This window comes from Sardina pilchardus, chromosome 3 (assembly GCF_963854185.1).
Source record: "Sardina pilchardus chromosome 3, fSarPil1.1, whole genome shotgun sequence".
NCBI classification, from domain to species: Eukaryota; Metazoa; Chordata; class Actinopteri; order Clupeiformes; family Clupeidae; genus Sardina; species Sardina pilchardus.
The window spans coordinates 38,598,345-38,616,684 of NC_084996.1; the positions used below are offsets into that span (position 1 = coordinate 38,598,345).

At 43.9% G+C, this 18,340-nt stretch overlaps 1 protein-coding gene across 1 annotated transcript in view; it reads left to right on the plus strand.

The window, feature by feature from the left end:
* Positions 1 to 7,043: 7,043 nt before the first annotated feature.
* gcgra (glucagon receptor a) overlaps positions 7,044 to 18,340 on the plus strand; it is a 69,201-nt gene continuing 57,904 nt past the window's right edge. Inside the window, exon 1 of the mRNA XM_062533245.1 lies at positions 7,044 to 7,245. The gene's annotated coding sequence lies outside the window, so the exon portion shown is untranslated. The remainder of the gene's footprint in view (positions 7,246 to 18,340) is intronic.

Below are 18,340 nucleotides of genomic sequence, written 5' to 3' on the forward strand. Positions count from 1 at the left end.
AAGAGAGACTTTGTTTATCGTTGGTCAGTGTGGACGATGTTATCGTTATAGTGATAGCTATCATTCTTGGTGTGAACGGCCCACAACAGTGCATTCCCTATCACATCAGAGTTATGTTCATGAGGCGCATATTTAGTTCGTTTATTACGGCACCTCTCAAGCAGAGGGGGACCCCGAGAGCAAATCTTGTTAAGGGTGCCTTTAAACTACAAGGATCATTTGATCAGTTTATCAATATGAAAAACAAACTCCATGAAGATCATTTAATCACTTTATCAATGCCATATGGAAAAACCGAACACATGATAGCTGGACGATGAAGTCTGCACGAAGAGGCAGGCATAAAAGACAGACATTAGTAACCAAAAACACCTGAAGCCCTGGAAATGGTTGAGCAATGTGCACATCTGACAAATTAGGCCCAGAAGATGTGATGTGATGTGTGAAGTTGTGGATGTGGTTTTGTTCGGGGAAATGATTAAGCACGATTTTGGTCTTCCAGTGTATCCGGACACCAGAGCTGGAACACATACTTGGCCACGTAGGCGATTGCTGATGACCAGTCCTCACAGCCCTCACCAACTCTCACTGTTTGTTTGTGATCCATCAGCCTCCAGACTAATAAGACATGGGAGCTGAATCCACGCCTGTGTGAGCTGCCTATTGTGTGTGTGTGTGTGTGTGTGTGTGTGTGTGTGGGGGGGGGGGGGGTTTGGATGTTTGGGTGGTGTGATGCATCATGCTTGTTCACAGTGGTGTGTGCTAATTACACACATTATCTACCTCTGAGGAGTGCACTCAAGCCCACTGTATTGGCACTGACAACTGAAGGTTTAAAGGCAGGGAGCATACCGCACACACACGCACACACACACACACACACAGAGAGAGACACACACACACGCGCACACACACACACACACACACACACACACACACACACATACACAACCTCACGCCACCCCACATTGAGCATACTTTGTGTATTTTGGGGAGGGGGGGTCCCCCAAGCTGAAAAACAATATGGACACCCAGCAGGAACGTTTCCACATGACTGTTGTGTCTGGTATGACCTGATTTGGGGCCAGTGGGCGTGTTGTTTGACAAAAGCTCGTCACAGAAGGACGGTCAAAGAGAGCTGGTCTTTGTAGATGGAGGGAAACAGCGCTGTAGAAATCCGTTGCCCTCTCTGCTTGTACTGTATACCCCAAAAATATGCAGAGAGAGAGAGAGAGGACGAATTAAATGTGTGTGTGTGTGTGTAGATGGACCCCCATGGTCCAATATATCCCAGTATATATCCCATGAAAATCCCAGACTTGTTGATAAAAATAAACAAAACATACATGTAGGTATGTGCACCTGGTTGAGTGTACTGCATGTACAGGTGCACTGTAACACTTGGGTTAAAAAACGAGGTGCTCAAGTGCAGGCCCTCCCAGCTTGGCTGTTTCTGTCCCTCTCCCTGCCTTTCCTCTCCTGACTTAAGCGCAGAGCCACAGCCAAGCAAGGCAAGTGGGACTCAACAAAGCACGTAGCAGGAGTCATGTCTTCAATGAAATAGCGCTTGCACTATTTCATTGTACCCTGTATTGTAGAGAGTATTTTGGAAGACGTTACTTCATTATAAGGAGCCTGACGAACAAGAGAACGCGGCGTATTGTATTTCAGAAGTGCCACTTCTGAGATGATCGTCTCCTCCTACTCCATTCTGCTTGGCTTCTTGTTAATGGGCCTGCTGACAGCTCCTTTCCTTCCTCCTGACACTGATGGAGCCGTTTCCCTACTCTGCATACAAAAGTCCTCAAGTGCCTGGCTAAAAAATGCCTCTGCCTTTTCATCTCAACCCCTCTCTAAGCTATCAGGCATTTAAGGTAGCACAATAACAGGAGTCTGTCCGGTGAGTCATCTTTCTATCTGTCTTTCTGTCTTGCCTTCTTTCTTTTTTCTTTCTTTCTCTCCCCCTCTCTCCCGTCTTTGTGTGTGTGTGTGTGTGTGTGTGTGTGTGTGTGTGTGTGTTTCATTGTATTTACTAAGCAATCATCCCTACCATCTCATCAAACCCCTCAAATGGGAGAAAAGAAACAGAACTAATTTGTTTTCGTTTTTTTTTACAATGGACTAATGTTGCACACATAACAAGGCAAAGTCATTCATCAATCAGCGATTTTCAACTCGACTCTACAGCACCCTCTGTGGGCCAAGACACTGCCTAGACTCATAAGCATATAAGGCTTACAGAATGAATGGTCTGATAAAGATATTTTTCATCATTATTATTTAAAGATAATTGTTTAAGCCTCTTGTTGCAGGCTTGTTATTAAAGATAAATGCTATGTATTTAGCTGAATGAGCGAGGAGATGTTCGAGTGATCATTTAGCCTATTTTTGCAGTCATCTTAATTATTAAATATTGAGGTCTTGAAGTGATATAAACTATATTGCTGTGATTGAAAAAAAATCTTAGAGTAACCAATCAAAGTAAGCCCATAAAAGTCATAATGATTTTATTTCACTATCCATCAGTCCAGTCATTCTTTACAGAAACTGTAGCACTACCATGCTGGATTATAGTGTTTACTTTCCTTTGTGAATATCCAGTTGCATTACACGGTTCAAAGAGCTCTTTCCAGCCACGCAGTTGAGAGGACATGGGCGCAAAATCCCCCCCCCCCCCCCCCCATGATGACAAAACTATGACCCCCCCACACACCATATTTTGCGCCCATGTCCTCTCAACTGCATGGTGAAGTGGGGGACTCAAATCCCTTAATGTTCAACCCAATGTTTTGCAAAACTTTTTTCTTTCTAAAAGTCATCATCAAGACTGGAAGCAATGGGAGCAATAGGAGAGCTAATAGAGTACTCAGAAGAGCTTCAGGTGTCTCCAGAGCCTCCTCACCTGAACAGGTGGAAACAGATTGGTAGCAGAGGAATGTCTTTTTTTTCCGCTGTGGCTTTGCAACATCACCTAAGAGGACCCCTGTGCTCAGGACATTTCTGATTCTGGTCATTTGGCTGCTCAGCAAAGCGGTGTGAGCTAACGAGATGAACAGCTAAAGCAGGGTGCAGTGTGCTGTGTTGTGTAATGACGTGCTGTATCTCTATCTCTGTGTGTGTGTGTGTGTGTGTGTGTGTGTGTGTGTGTGTGAGAGAGAGCATGAGCAGTGTTTGGAGCATACCCACATTGTTTTTTTCACATGTTGGATGACATCACATTTGTCAGTGTTCATGTTCATGTTTACATGTACGGTTCCAAGCAGATGTTTTTGTCCAAAGTGACTTACATTGTATTTGAACTAAACATCAAACTAAAAACACCAGAGAGGTACCTGTAATTTCATGGGCCCATAGCAGTGGCTCTCAACCAGTGTGCCGATGCACAGTCATGAACTCACAGGCTAATGGAATAAGCTGGAGTACTATTTCTAAATCCACCAATGACACCGCTTATTTCAATTAAAAACGGTTTTAGATAGTCATAAAGTGGTTGTTATAAAGTCACCCCTTAGAATTAGGATTCGAACCGCATTCTGAGTAGTTCCGAGATATTCAGCCTCAAAGTTTTAGAATTCCATAGAGTTGTAACACGATTCTTTAGGCCAGTTCAAACCAAAGATTCGCGACGGTCTGAGACGGTTGCGGAGAGCAGTTGCGGCGGTGTGAATCAAAAGTTGCAAGCAGTTGCAAGCAGTTCGCTAAAGATTCAACATGTCAAATCTTAGTTGCAGAGTTTTAGAACGTCGCTGGTTTTTAGAATGTTGCAGCTCGTCTCGTCGCGGATCTTGTGTTTGGACTGGCCTTTAGATCGTATAACTTCAAGAAACACCTCACCTTACCTTATGAATTTGTCACACAATAAAAATATGTCAATAAAAATGTCAGATAGAACCTTAGCATTTATCTAAGGGGACGAAGTAGTCTGGGCTACAGCTCTATTACACAGCTCTGTCTGCTCATGTGAACAATTGCCACATCACTGTGGTCTCAGCTTATGAACACTGCATAGAAAATATATGGTCATAAGAATGAACACCCCTGTTAAAGCCTGTAATAATGTCTGACATGCTCCATAATCAGTAATCAGTAATCATGGTGTGCCTCGGCTTTTTGCTTTGACCTTTGATGTGCCTTAACCCAAAAAGGAACCTGGAATACACAATTGTGTTCATTCAACTACTGATGATATCTGAAAATGTAACTCAGTGCGCATTAGATTAAATAACAGCTATGAAAAGTGATTACTGATAAAATTCAATTAACCCTACTCGCTTGTAGTTCAGACTTTCAGCAGCACTTGAATGGCAGATCTCTGTGATCTGCATAACTGATTCACAGATGAGACAGCAGCATCTCGGGGAGTGCTGTTGGTCTTTGAGAGTAGGGCCTGGTGCTTGCTGTGCTTGAACGTGGTCCATGTTTATCCTTTTGATTCAAATCTGTTCTCGCGACCAGACAGTGGAACTAACATGAAGTCTATTTTGGGTTTTCCGTAGGAATGTTTGACTCCAAGTGCCACTATTTCAAACTTTATGATCAATGACCTGAGCAGAAAACATCAGGATTTGGCATTTCGTCAGAAGGTGGAGTTCAAAACAACCAAGTCTCCCTGCTGTTTGCCATTTATCACCTAAAAGTGCTGCTCTGCTAACAGTGGCGTCCATTTCGACCAGAGATTTTTTGTTTGTGCGAATCTATTCGTCAGAGTGGACATGAGGCGGAGGCCAAACAGATGGACGGACTGGACAGACAAAAACGCAGCGTTCCAGACCTGACTGGACAAGCATGAACAATCAGAAGCATATGGTTCCCCACAAAAAAATGGTGTGAAAGTGCTCAGCAACACACAACTTGACATGGCGTTAAAATGATGCACCGCCAGTACTAGGAATCAACGACATTTTTACCTCTGTGAGAGTAAAGCCTACCTTACACTGACAGACTTTGACAAGATTTCGGAAAGATTCTTGAAAGATTGTAGTCTTTCGAGTGAAGCTAGAATGAGGGGCATTAGTTAACAGACATCAATCTTTCAAGAATCTTTCCCAAATCTTGTCAAAGTCTGTCAGTGTAAAGTAGGCTTAACAGTTGTAGGGAATACGTACATTGGGTGACTTCTCTCGAGAGTAAAAAACACACTCTCTAAAGGGGCTCATCGAAGAAGACCTCGTATCAGATAGTACTTAGTCAGACAACAATGACAAACTGTGGTGGTGACCGCGGAAGGCACAGAGCCACTTAGTGTGCTTATCAGCCGTGGTCTGGCCATTGAACCCCACTGAAGGGCAAACTTCAAAAGTGAAAGGGAGAGTTTAATGGATTTTGGGGAGAAGCTCAAACAGCTTTTGAAGTTTTATTGAACCAAGGTCAGCTGGTGTTTGACAAAGCGCTGCATACTGCTTTAAGTCTAAAATAATATTTACGACGGCACAAAAAACAATAACACAACGTACAGTATACCGGTAATAATACTAATACAAAATGGTTGATCAGTTCTGTCTCACCACGTCATGTGCCTTCTTAACTTATCTAAACCTGCAGGTCATCTAACTCATTTACCTCTGAATTTTGCTGTACGGTAATCACCCCACTGGAGGTGCACCCAGTCACCTGTGATGATCAGCCATCCATGGCCACTAGATTTATTTCAGCTTGGCATTTCACTGGGCCGAGGCACAGGCACAACGCTTCATACAGTATGCTGTGTCTGTGGGCAAGTGTGGTGCACTCTGCCTGTGACCAAGTGCCCACGTGCAGACGTGCCCACAGGCCCGTGTGCCCAGACAAGACCTGCTCACAGATGCCGTTACTGTGACAGGCTATGTCACTGCAGCCCCCACCCACGAAACCATACCCACATGTCAGATTGGGGTCGAACTGGAGAGAAGGAGGGAGAGAGAGAGAGAGAGAGAGAGAGAGAGAGAGAGAGAGAGTGTCTGTGTGTGTTTGAGAACTGTTTTGATTTGGACAAAAACAGGGCCGTGGGCCTATCCAAGACAGAGGTTACGCAGTGTAAAGGATTACGGGCATGATCCTAATGTGATGAAGGGTTGAAGGGTTTCTGTGTCGTCGTAGCGATACCAAGTGCACTAAAGTGAGTGACACATGTGCATGGATGGTTTAATATGTACAAGACTCTGCCCGGAATTGATGATCACAGCCAACATGGCTGCTATGCAAATATTTCTCCCGCCGTAGGGGCAGGGGCAGAATCGATTTGTTTGGGTACATAGACTCCTGTGGTGAATTACCCACTCAGGCTACACACATACAATTTGCAGAGTTAGTCAGTTTGTTTCATCCAGTCTACCTCATAAAGTGGTTATTTGGCACTACAGTGACCAGCACTCAAGGTGTCTGTTGTGACAGAGGTCCTCTGAAGCTGTGCCCTGTATGCTGCTTTGTTATCCTCCTCAGATCAGACCTCTTCAAGCCAATCTGTCACATCATGTTTATACCTGCAACCTAATTAGCGCACTCTCAATAATGGTATCCATGGTAGACCTCACACGCAGGCTAAACCAACCCCAGGCCAGCATAGAGACTCAGACCCAAAGCATCTCGTAAGATGTCCGGGTCTGGAACAATTCTTGGAGTAATGGATCAAAGTTTTATGAGAACAGGGAGTACCTGGTCAGAGATAGTGTCTGAATTCCGAAGGTGAGTAGAGGTGAATGAATATTGCACAAGGGCAACAAAAAGTAGTATGATCACAGTGGTCACAATGAGCTGTCATAAACTTTACGTTGCCTCTGGTAGTGGTGGATTTCTTTCCGTTTCATAAATAGATTAATAGATGGATTGATAATGAAATAAGGAAGACACTTTATGTACCAATTGTTACCAGCAAAGACAAAGGTAAATAAATAAAACAAACAAAAAACATTTTGCATAAGCCTGCTGCACAACAGCAAACATTACCGTCTGATAGTTGTTCAATCCCAATGTTGACGTCATGTATCCAAACAGACGTTTCCCCTTTACGCTCAGCGCGCGCCACACCACAAGGCGCGTCCCACTGTCACAACTTATTCGTACGCCTACTGCATGTCTGGTGCAGCGATTCTGGCCAGGAAGGAGACACACATTTATTCATTTGTCCTTTAAATGTATTCTGTTCTTTCTTTGTGGTATTGGATTACACGGTTTGAACTTCGAGGACACCACCAGCCACTCTCATGTCGTTCATCAGAAGATGAACGAAGTGGGGATTGAGGACTCAAGAACACCTTCAAGCCTTCCAAGGTATCGATCTTAGTCCGTTACAAAAGTGTTTTTTTTTTCAGTTGTATATTACGTTTGCTATCTTTATCAGGTTAGGAATGTCCAGTTTAAATAATCTTATGTGTTTAAATAAGAACATTGCTATGTGGGATACAGGGTAACGGAGTGAAGAGTTTTCTCTGCGCTGAAATAAAACCGTGCTCCTATTACGAACGCCATATATTGCATGTGTAGCGTAATTTGGTTCAGTTCAAATATGCAATCAGCGCAAATAATCAAGGACAGGGTGCATATTCTAACTAAATGCATCCTGACATTCTTCTTGCTTTCGTGGGACTTTAAAACTGTAAATGATCAGACCTGACTCCAATAGGAAAAAACAATACTGTTGAAATAGCCATTTGCTACCCAAATTGAACTTAAATATATATTGCCTTTTAATTTAATAAAGTGCGCTGCCGTGTTAGTCTTCATAATTTTGGTTAGTGCCTTGGTAGAGTTAAGAGTTTTGTTTTATTTAATCTGATTTGTGTAAGTTCCCGGGTCTACTCCACACAGCAGCTTTGCGCCCTCGTCTTAAAAATGTTGTTGTGTGAACAATGGTCAATTGTTAATGTAATTTTCATTACTGCAGCAGACTATATCTGTAAGCATGACATTCATATCAGTCTATGATAATGTCTGCGATACGAGCCATTTATATCAGAGAGACTTGCGCGGGTTTGCCTCTACCGCGTAGCTTACATTGGTGAATTTGGCGTCCGCTTGCTCAGACTGCCGAGGACTGTGTAGGGGGGAAGCGAATGTAAGTATGAGGCTAATTCGTTTCGCACGTAATATCAAACTAATCATAATTAATTGTATATTGATTATTCCACTGTCAAGCCCCTCCGTTGCCCGCCAACTTTCACTTTAATACTGTTTAGCCTAGAACCTTAGCAGTGATTCCTCTGGAATTTTGAAGATTCTAATTCTTTGAAAGATTTTACGTGCTCAGGGAGAAATAAGCTGTGTAAACATACGATGATGATTTGTGGAATGAGACAACAGGTGCGGCGAACCTTAGGCTCGTGCGCCTCTTTTCATTGGCTATACCGACTTTGGACTTATTTGAACACTCTAAAGCACTCATAACTAAACATCCCATATGGCACAGCGTCGTCGTGATTAGGGGTATTTCGCAGTCATTGGTGGAGTTGTCATTAACATAATATATTCATTGGGTTGTTAACCTAAAGGTCTTTATTCTGCACCCTATGTCACATTCTGAACATTCGCTCTCTATGTCTGCAGCAGTAGGCTATGCTTTAGCGAGACATATCTACCCATTTGAAATGACGTTATTAGGCTACGAGCATTCACTGCTAGGTATGTGGGCTTTCAAAACGCAACTCATTTAATAGTCTCGAAACTTCTCCATTAAACATGATGACACACTTTGAGTGTTCAGCATTATTTATTTGCTGTAATGTATTGGAGGCATATCTTTAGTAGCTACCGGTTGAATGGATGATGGATCATAAATGTAATTGTGTGTTAAATGTGTTGTACATCATGTAATTACATTAATTATTACAACTTTTGATTCTAACATATTTCTGTTACATAATACAGTTTGGCTTTCTGAGTACGTGTTTAAATTGCTGTCACTGTTTTTTTGCTGGAACAATAAACTGGATAAACTGATAAACAGCAATATATAGTCTTTTGGGCCCCCAACGTTGATTTTAAGGCAGGGGTGCCTGGGCATTAGGGTTAGACAAGGGATAGGGTTAGGACTTAGGTTTAGGGTTAGGTTTAGGTTTAAGGTTAGGTATTAGCCTTGGAATACAAATACGAGTTTTTGACAAATTTGGGGTTTTCTCTGCAGATCCGTCTGGCCAAGAGGCCATTAAAGCCCATTTCCAATGTCCCTAAAACATGGGCACGCAAATAATCACTAATCCGGCATGGACCTGTATTTCTTTGGAATTGAATGAACAACTGCATTTAACACCTTTGTTTGCCAGATTTCTATACTTCTGAAGCGATTTGGTAAGAGTTTAATTTAAGTTTAATTTCACTGCTAGTTACACCCCTGCTGAAAGTGGGTCAATTTTCCAATTTCCAGACCCACTCTCAATTGAGAAGGGTTTGGTGTCATCAAGGCTATAGCTAGCACTGGTGAGGGCCCAAAAGACCATCAAGCCATCCCAGCGCCCTCTGAAATAGTAAAGCTTACATCGTCCTCCTCGCTGTCCCCTTGTATTATCATCAAACCCATTGTCTTGGCTCATGGGTCTATTCAGTATTATCTGTACTGCAGGCTGTTGTCTAACTGCGGTATAGCACACACTGAAATTGTCTGTCACTGTCTGTCAGTTGCACACAACCGTCTACCATCTCCGTCATCAATTTAAAAAGCACTCCAAGGCATAATGGAACGCAAAAGTCAGCATTATCAGACACAAAAGTTCACATTTGTGGTTGAAGGTCATGTATTATGGTATGGCCGTGAGGAACTGTTATGAACATACACAAGAGGCTTGGTCCCAGCTCTGTGTATTTTGAATACAGAAACTGGCAAGAGTGTTTTTTCTTTTTTTTTGAGTGGTTGTTTGTTTGGCTTTGTCAGCAGGATTACAGAACAACTAACTTCTGGCTCAATTTTTTTTCTTGGTGTGGATGGGTCAAGGAAGAACCTAGTGCGATTTAGGCTCCCTTACGTTAATGTTACTAGATAGGACATTTGGCTAGGCGGGAGTCTGCACCTCTTCTAATGCTTTCAGCGCTGTCTCAGTCTCTCTCTCTCTCTCAGTCTATCTCTCTCTCTTTCTCTTTCTCTCTCTCCCTCTCTCTTTCCCCCCTCCCCCCCAGCTTTGTTTTTACACACAAATGGACTTATATATCTCCTGCACATCTGACCTGGAGGAGAGGAGGCATTGTGCATATTCAGAGCTTATGTAATGGCAGTGCATATTTATAACTTAAACTTACTGCAGATCCAAGACAGTGAGTCTGCTTGTTAGGGGCTGGATGATGTTCCTCCGGTTTGACACTTGAGACGGAGGATCGGGGGGGCGGGGGGGGGGGATGCCTCTCAGGCAGTCCCCTCTCTCTCTTCGGAAGCTCTCTCAGGAGATTCCCCAGTGGGCCTTGCTTGCCTCCCCTCTTAGCATTATGAAAGGCATCATCACATATTATTTGCAGCTCTGCCAGTTTACTGTTAATTGCATAATTGCCTCGTCGCACTTGCGTGTACTTGTCCCTTTCGATGCTCTTTGTCAGACGTCTGCTGGTATTGTCCATGGAGACCCACTCGGCACTGTGTTTACAGAGTAGGAGTACACGTCTTAAGTCCAGAGCCAGCAGGGCTTTAGGGAGATGAAACTTAATGTGATGTCGAGCCACGGAGGCCACAGAGGACCAATGCCCTGAATTTGGAGGTTATATCAAGTGCAGGGGTCAACTGATGCTGTGGATCCGCAAACGTTTAAGCGTAAAGACTAGGCTGATGGCTGTGTGCAGCCTCGTGCTGATTCATGTTACTGTTTCGGTGACATATCAGGCTTTGACAAACTCATTGGTGGTAAAATGTTGCTGTCATGCTGAAATTAGAAGTCAGCCATTAGCACCTCATCCTTTCCTGGAGACATAAACAGCGTCTCTTCCCAGCCCACAAGCAAATAAACATTTGAAATTCCCATATTACTCATGATGTTCTAGGGCTGGTGAGGCACTCGCTTTAAACTCAAATGAGTAAGATGAGAACTAGAGACTTGTGGAGTAGGCTAGAGACAAGAGTAGAGTAGAGTAGAGTAGAATAGAGACTTGTTGAGTAGAGTAGAGATGTAGACTAGAGATGTAGAGTAGAGTAGAGTTGACTAGAGACTTGTTGAGTGCACTAGAGACGTAGACTAGAGTAGAGTAGAGTAGAATAGACACTTGTTGAGTACACTAGATGTAGACTAGAGTAGAGTAGAGTAGAATGGAGACTTGTTGAGTGCACTAGAGACTTGTTGAGAACACTAGAGACATTGGCTAGAGTGGAGTAGAGACTTACTGTAAAGAGTAGACTAGCGATGTTGACGCACACTAGAGTAGAGTAGAGACTTGTTGATGTCATGGTAGATGGTAAGGATAAGGACAGTGATTCCTGTTCGAAAAACAGTTATGAGATGGCTGGCCACGGTCATGGTGTGTGATGTATATGATAAGACTCACATCTTACATTTGTAATTGCAATTAAATATGGAGTACATGCTTTTGTGCATATAGTATGTGTATTATGAAAATATTCTAATTTAATATGGTTCTTCTAGACTGTAAGTGATTTTGTCATTCGCTAAAGTGTAATGCTAGATTCATGTTGTATTTCAAATCTGTGCTCCACACTTCTAGAACCAGATCAGACATATCCAGTAATGTTATGTTTCCATTTCCATTAAGGAGGTGACACTCAGAGAGCCAGCACTGATGGTCTGTTTGCTTTCTCTTGCTCCAGTTTGCCAATCGGGGTTTGTGCCAAAGCAAACCACCTGGCAATAGATGTAGAAAGCCGGGGGGGAAGGGATAATGCCGTGGATCGCCTCTGAAAAACAGAGCGATGTGAATATTTGTTACCTCCATCAAGGGGGTTATGTTTTCATCGGGTTTTGTTGGTTTGTCTGTCTGTCTGTTTGTTCGCAAGATAACTCAAAAAGTTATGGATGGATTTCGACTACATTTTCAGGGACGGTCTGAAATGACCCAAGGAAGACATTTTGGGAGTGATCCGTATCACTGTCTGGATGCAGGAGGCGGTTATGTGTTTGCGCTCTCTGAGTGCTTTTCTAGTTTCATTTTTAGTGTCATAAATAAAGTTATTTTCTTCACAATATACAGTAAAGGCTACACTGACATCTTAGTATAGCTTGACGGCGACAATATCGTTGATAGTGCAAAGTGCTCTCAAAGTGCTCGCAAAATATCCCTCCCCACAACCCTCATGAGAGGCCGGCACCCCACTGGGATAGAGACACAGAGAAACACAGAGTGAGTGAGTGCAGGTTGGTGTTGAAGTGTGAAGGGTTGGACTGGCATCTCACACTGTTGCCAATAGCACAGGGAGATGCAGCAAAGATGAAGGAGGACCTCCTTCTGTTGGCTACCACTGTATCCACCGGTACAGCCTCAAAGAGAGAGAGAGAGAGAGAGAGAGAGAGAGAGAGAGAGAGAGAGAGAGAGAGAGAGAGAGAGAGAGAGAGAGTGAGCGGGCCGACAGGGCCTATATATAGCCCCGGTATCAATAGTCCTTCTACCCCCATCCCCAGTGCAGACATGCCATAGTGGCGATAAGGGAGAGATAGAGGGGAGCCAATGCATTTTCCTTTTTTGCACTCTTCACCACTCTCTCTCTCTCTCTCTCTCTGCATTAACACACACACACACACACACACACACACAACAAAAACGTGCACATACACACACACACACACATTGCATGCACGCAGCACATGCACACACACACAGGCACACACACACACACACACACACACACACACACAGCATGCAGGCAGCACATGCACACACACACACACACACTCACACACTGGACAAGAATGTACCCAGTGGAAGGGCACACCTGTGTGCATGTGGCATGACAGCTGTGGTGGCGTGTTGTGACTGATAGGTTGATGCGGTTTGGCACCGACATGTTTCAGGCCAGTGTGCTAATCGTGTTGGCTGACGCTGCTTTGATTGCAGTGAAGTGTTTGGGGTTCAGGGAGGGGTCAAGTAGCCCTCTGTTCACTTGTGGCAACTCTCCTTTTGAACTGCTGCGGCGTGCACGTGAAGCCGCTATTCGGAGGCCTTTAGTGTGTTCTAGACGTCGTCCGATTGGCCGTGTGTGACTATAAAAAGCCTCTGACCGCTGGCGGTGGTAAACGGCGTATTCGATTTGCATCGACTCCTCCGCTTCATTCCGCTTCCGCTCTCGTGTCAATTCCATCCTGTGTTCTATGCATGTTGCGCTAACCAGATCAGAACCCGAGTTTATTAAATCTCTTTCAACTGTGTGTGTGTGTGTGTGTGTGTGTGTGTGTGTGTGTGTGTGTGTGTGTGTGAGAGCTTCCATGGTCCTTTGAGTGTGTGTATGGTGCTCACCTGCTCATTCAATAAAAGCCATTTCAAATGGCTCATTTCATTCAGCAATGAAATGTACTGTACCTGCGTCTTTACAATCTGGGTCAACAGGCTCTTATGCCACTAATGCAATAGGTTTCCGCTGTTTGCACTAAAAAATTAAAAGCTAAAAAACAACTGTAGTCACCGCATCGCCAAAAAATAGAGCCTAAAATAGAGCGAAGATGAATAGTGGCTTAATGAATAGATTTGGGGTTGTTGTGAGTCAAATTCTGTCAGGCTTTTTGAATTTAGCTAAGCGAGCTCTTTCACCTAATGCTGAGGACTGACAGTTATCATTTGCTTCTTTGTAAAATGCTCTCTTTGTTGTGTGTGTGTGTGTGTGTGTGTGTGTGTGTGTGTGTGTGTGTGTGTGTGTGTGTGTGTGTGTGTGTGTGTGTGTGCGCGCATGTCCCTGTTTGAATACAACCCCATTTCCAAAAGTATAGTTAATGGAATACCTGAATGATTACTTTTGAGATACTCTGCCTCTCTTGTCTCTGGGATGCTCTTTTAAATCTCAATCATGGCGCAGGTTAGCGTAATTAGTTGTGAATTGTTCCTTCTGGTTTCTTTGCTTTTCCAGCCTTTTGTTGCTACTATCCCAACTTTTTTGAGATGAGTTGCTGGCCTAAAATGTAAAATGTCTGTATATTTTTCCATGAGATAGAATATAACATTGTCTGTTTCAGCATGTGATATGTTGTTTGTGTTCTTTTTGCAAGCTAAAATTGTCTGTTTCAGCATGTGATATGTTGTTTGTGTTCTTTTTGCAACTAAATATGGCTTTACTAAATTGTAGATTGTCACATTCGGTGATTATTCAAATATCCACAATGTCCACACTGTTTTGGGAACAGAATTGTGCAAAACACAAACAAATAAACAAACAAACAAACAAACAAGCAAAAATGGCATGTTGGTTGTACAAAGAAATAAAAGTTCCGTTAGTAGCACAAGGGCACAGACAGACCTTGTTTGAGTAGCATATGAGCTTTTTTTGATGAGAACTGCCAGTTTCATGGCATTTAGGCAGCAAACCACTGCAGCTGTGAACACAGCGTGACACAATAACGCAGCTGACGTGACTATGCAAGTCTGGTGTCTGCTCGCTCGGGCTGCGGGGGCAATTGTTTCTGCTCCGGGGGGCAAGGAGGCGACGCGCCCTTTCTGCCCCTGATGTTGGGCAAGTAAATTGGATACAGTGGGGAGTGAAATGAAATAAAGCACCAGAGAGGCACGCACACACTATTTGTGTCTGGTGAAGGTCTGTGTGTGCTTGGATTAAGAGTGAGTCAATGAGGAGAAAAAGAGAGAGAGAGAGAGAGAGAGAGAGAGAGAGAGAGAAAGAAAGAAAGAGAGAGAGAGGGGGAGAGAGAGAGAGAAGATGCACTCTGCACACGCATGCTGGGTATGGGAGCTCCTGGTGAGGGCACAGATGCTCACATGCAAGCCAGAGGGTTCTATCTCTATCTTTGTCTTTCTCTCTATCGTGCGCTCTCTCTCTGTCTCCCTCTATCACTTTATCTCTCTCTGTCTCTCTCTCTGTATTTATCTCTCTCTCCCCGCACTCTCTCTCTCTCTCTCATGCCTTATCTCTCTCATATGTTTTCTCTTGGCTAATTTATTTATCTCAGACCCTGTGTCTTCCTCTCTCTCTCTCTCTCTCTCTCTCTCTCTCTCTTTTTTTATCTCCCTCTCTCTTTCTCTCTCTTCTCTTGCTCTCTATCTGCCTATTCATCCTCTCTTCAGTCGTTGCCTGTCCCTTGGTTTGCCCAGAGGTCAGAGAACATCTGTCACCGTCCCTTCATTCCGCAATGCCCCCTCTGACAGGACAGATGAACTGCATCAAGAAGAGAAAACAAACAAACCGTTTGATGAGGAGATAAACAAAGGCATCCTCACATTTGCTTTGTGTCTCTCAGCCACTGTCCGCCCGCTCCCTCTTGACCTGAGTCTGATGACTCTTAGCCTGAAGAGCTCCGTTTGTTTGATACAGAGCGTCCTCCTGTTTGATCCACAGAGCCTTCTCCCTTCAGGGTTGGAGGTTTTTTTTGCTGTGTCACTTCAGCAAAAGTCACTTTAGATGAATGCCAAGCAGCTGCAACCTTTTACTCAATGTCACTTTCACTTGGTCACTTCAGATAAACGCCAAGCAATTCCAATCATGAATGGATTCCTATGCAGAGATATCGCTTTGCTGGTATTGGGGAAAATGTGGTGGAAGTTATCATGCATCCTCTCATTGTATGAGAAGCCAGGGTTCTTACATTGGTACTTTCATCCCTCTTTGGAAGAAGAGTGATCGCTGACAGCTATATTACGGAGATCCAGATGTCCTGATTAGGACTTCCTGTGGTTGGTACTGGCAGAACGCAGGCCAGATCGAGGGCTTTTCATTGGATCTCAATTGCCACAGCAGGTTGTCTGAGTGGAACATTTCATTACCCAGCTATATCTCCCCTCTCTGCAGTGAGCAGATTTTGATTAGGGCAGGGAATGGGATCACATTGACCAGAGGCAGATATCCTATTGTTTGCTATGGTTTGGCAGTGGAACATTTGGCAGTATGGTTTGGCTAGTGTTGAACAAACTGACCGCTGAACTTGGACTGTTGAGCGTAATGCGAGCGTATTCAATCGTCAGTTCAGGCAACAGAACATGGAACAGGAGAGGGGGATTCTGGGAAGAAATGATAAAGCCAAAGGATTCATTTTTTTTCATTAAGAGCCCTCTAGAGTGAGGTCCCTTGAACTCTATAGTTTTCTTTTATTAGGTCTTCAGTGATTAAGAGGTAAATGCTACTTAATAAATAATGTACTGTACTTGTAATGAGAGTTGGTAAAAGTTTTCCGTCTCTCTCTCTCTCTCTCTCTCTCTCTCTCTCTCTCTCTCTCTCTCTCTCTCTCTCTCTCTCTCACACACACTCTCTCTCTACACACACACACACACACACACACACACACACACACAGCATCCATTTATCTGGAAATAATATGTTACAGTAGGAGTAATGCTCAGTAGAAGCCCATGTTAAATTCTTTTGATCACCCTCATTAGTTGATTGACCTGATATTACCCTGAAACTACAGACCTGACCTGCCCTAGTCTTTGAACACCAAAGAGAATCAACCCTTTCATTTATGTCAACAAGGCATTAGAGCATGTAGGGTGATCCGACATCTGATTTTTCTTGGACATGTCCTCGTTATATGCCTAAAATAGAAATCTAGTGGCTAGCTAGGATTTATCAGATTCCTCCAATCCCATAAACCCTGGGCAGGATTTTGTCCCTTTTTTGGGTTACACTGACTGACAACACAATGTAAAACCTATACATACAGTATGTATGGGTTTGTTTCATGTATTATCAGTGGATAATATTTGTGCTTATAGGGACTAGATTGGTAGGGAGCGAACTATTTAGGTGATTTTACAGTAGATACAGTATACTGTATGAAAGTCCTATTGCTTTCATACAGACAGAAAGCTTTTGGAGCCTTTGAAGAAGAAAACCAGACCTGATAGAGAGAAGCATAGAAGAATCTCAGTTGGAAATCTAAATGTCTCTACGTTCAGTTGATGACGTCCCCAAGGCTCTGTCTGGTGAAGCAAACGCCTGTCCTCATGAATCCATCAAAGTGACTGATAGATAGACATGCTTATTAAAATCTCAATAAGCGTTCAGTATCCGTAGTGCACCCACAGCCATTAACATCACTCAACTCTTTGTCAGATAGCAGTTAATGACCTGATCTGAATAGAGAGACTTTGGGCTTCTTGTCTTGTGACTTTGGGGTTTAACTTTCTAAGACAGATTGTAATGGTTTGTTGTGTGTTTTGTGAAGGCATGATACAGTGATGTTGCGAGAAAAAGTGTTCTTCTATTTGTAATTCAACCCGTCCTTAACCAGTAGGTAGAAGGTAGAATGAGGACTATTGTTTCGTCCTTTCACTTATCGACTGTGTGTGTGTGTGTGTGTGTGTATGTGTGTGTGTGTGTGTCTGTGTCTGTCTGTTGTCACAGTCATTTTAGAGATGGCTAGGTCATGGCCTGCCATCAACAAGACTTACTTTCCTCCAAATCTATAGTGTAGTGTCACTAAGTGCAAAAGCCTCTCTCCTGAAACGTTCTCTCCTCTCAGCAATTGCATTGAGATCGTCTTCACACATGAGGGTACATTGCGTAAAACACGTTTGGCAAGGAATAAATGCATTATAATCGGATTCCATGTGCGGCTTTTGTGTGATGCCGTTTACATTATTAGATTTGAAATCTCATAAATGCCTCTTTAAACCAATAACAAGTAACAGCTTATTTCATAAATCCACTCTAAGTAAAAGGCTTATTGTTCTCCTCGGGCCCCCATTAAGCTTGTCCCCCCTGGCATCTGACCAACATGCCCTGCTACCGACTGTGTCAATAATCTCTGAAAAGAACCTGCTAGCGCCGCACAGGGTTCGGCCAAGAGGCCTCGAGAGCTTCAGCCCCCACTGTATTCATATTCAGACACTAGACCATCAGCCATCAGCCATTAGCCTAGCAGACAGTAATTACATCAGGCATACTGCAAGTAAATTAGCTTATCTTTAAACGTGAATAGGGGGCTGGGACAGAGAGGAGCGGAGAGAGAGGGGGGTAGGCGTGAAAAAAACAGGACCACGTGCATTCTGCATGGGCTCAGGGGATTGTCTCTCAAAGCACAGTGGCCGTGGAGTCAATCGAGTTTCCACATGTTGACGCGCGAGGCTAGCGACGACTCGGGGGGGTGGGGGGGGTAGGGAGGTTAGGGGGTGCAGCTCGTCCGCTTGCGTCAGAGATGGGCGATGATGATATCAGTCCATTTGCGGCCGGCTCGGGGTCGCTCAGTCACCCACAGGCCGGACGCCAGGGTTGCGCAAGCGGCAGGGGAGCCGGCTCGCTCACTCGCTTGCTCACGCGCGCGCCTCCTGGCTCCTGGCACTGGACGTCCAG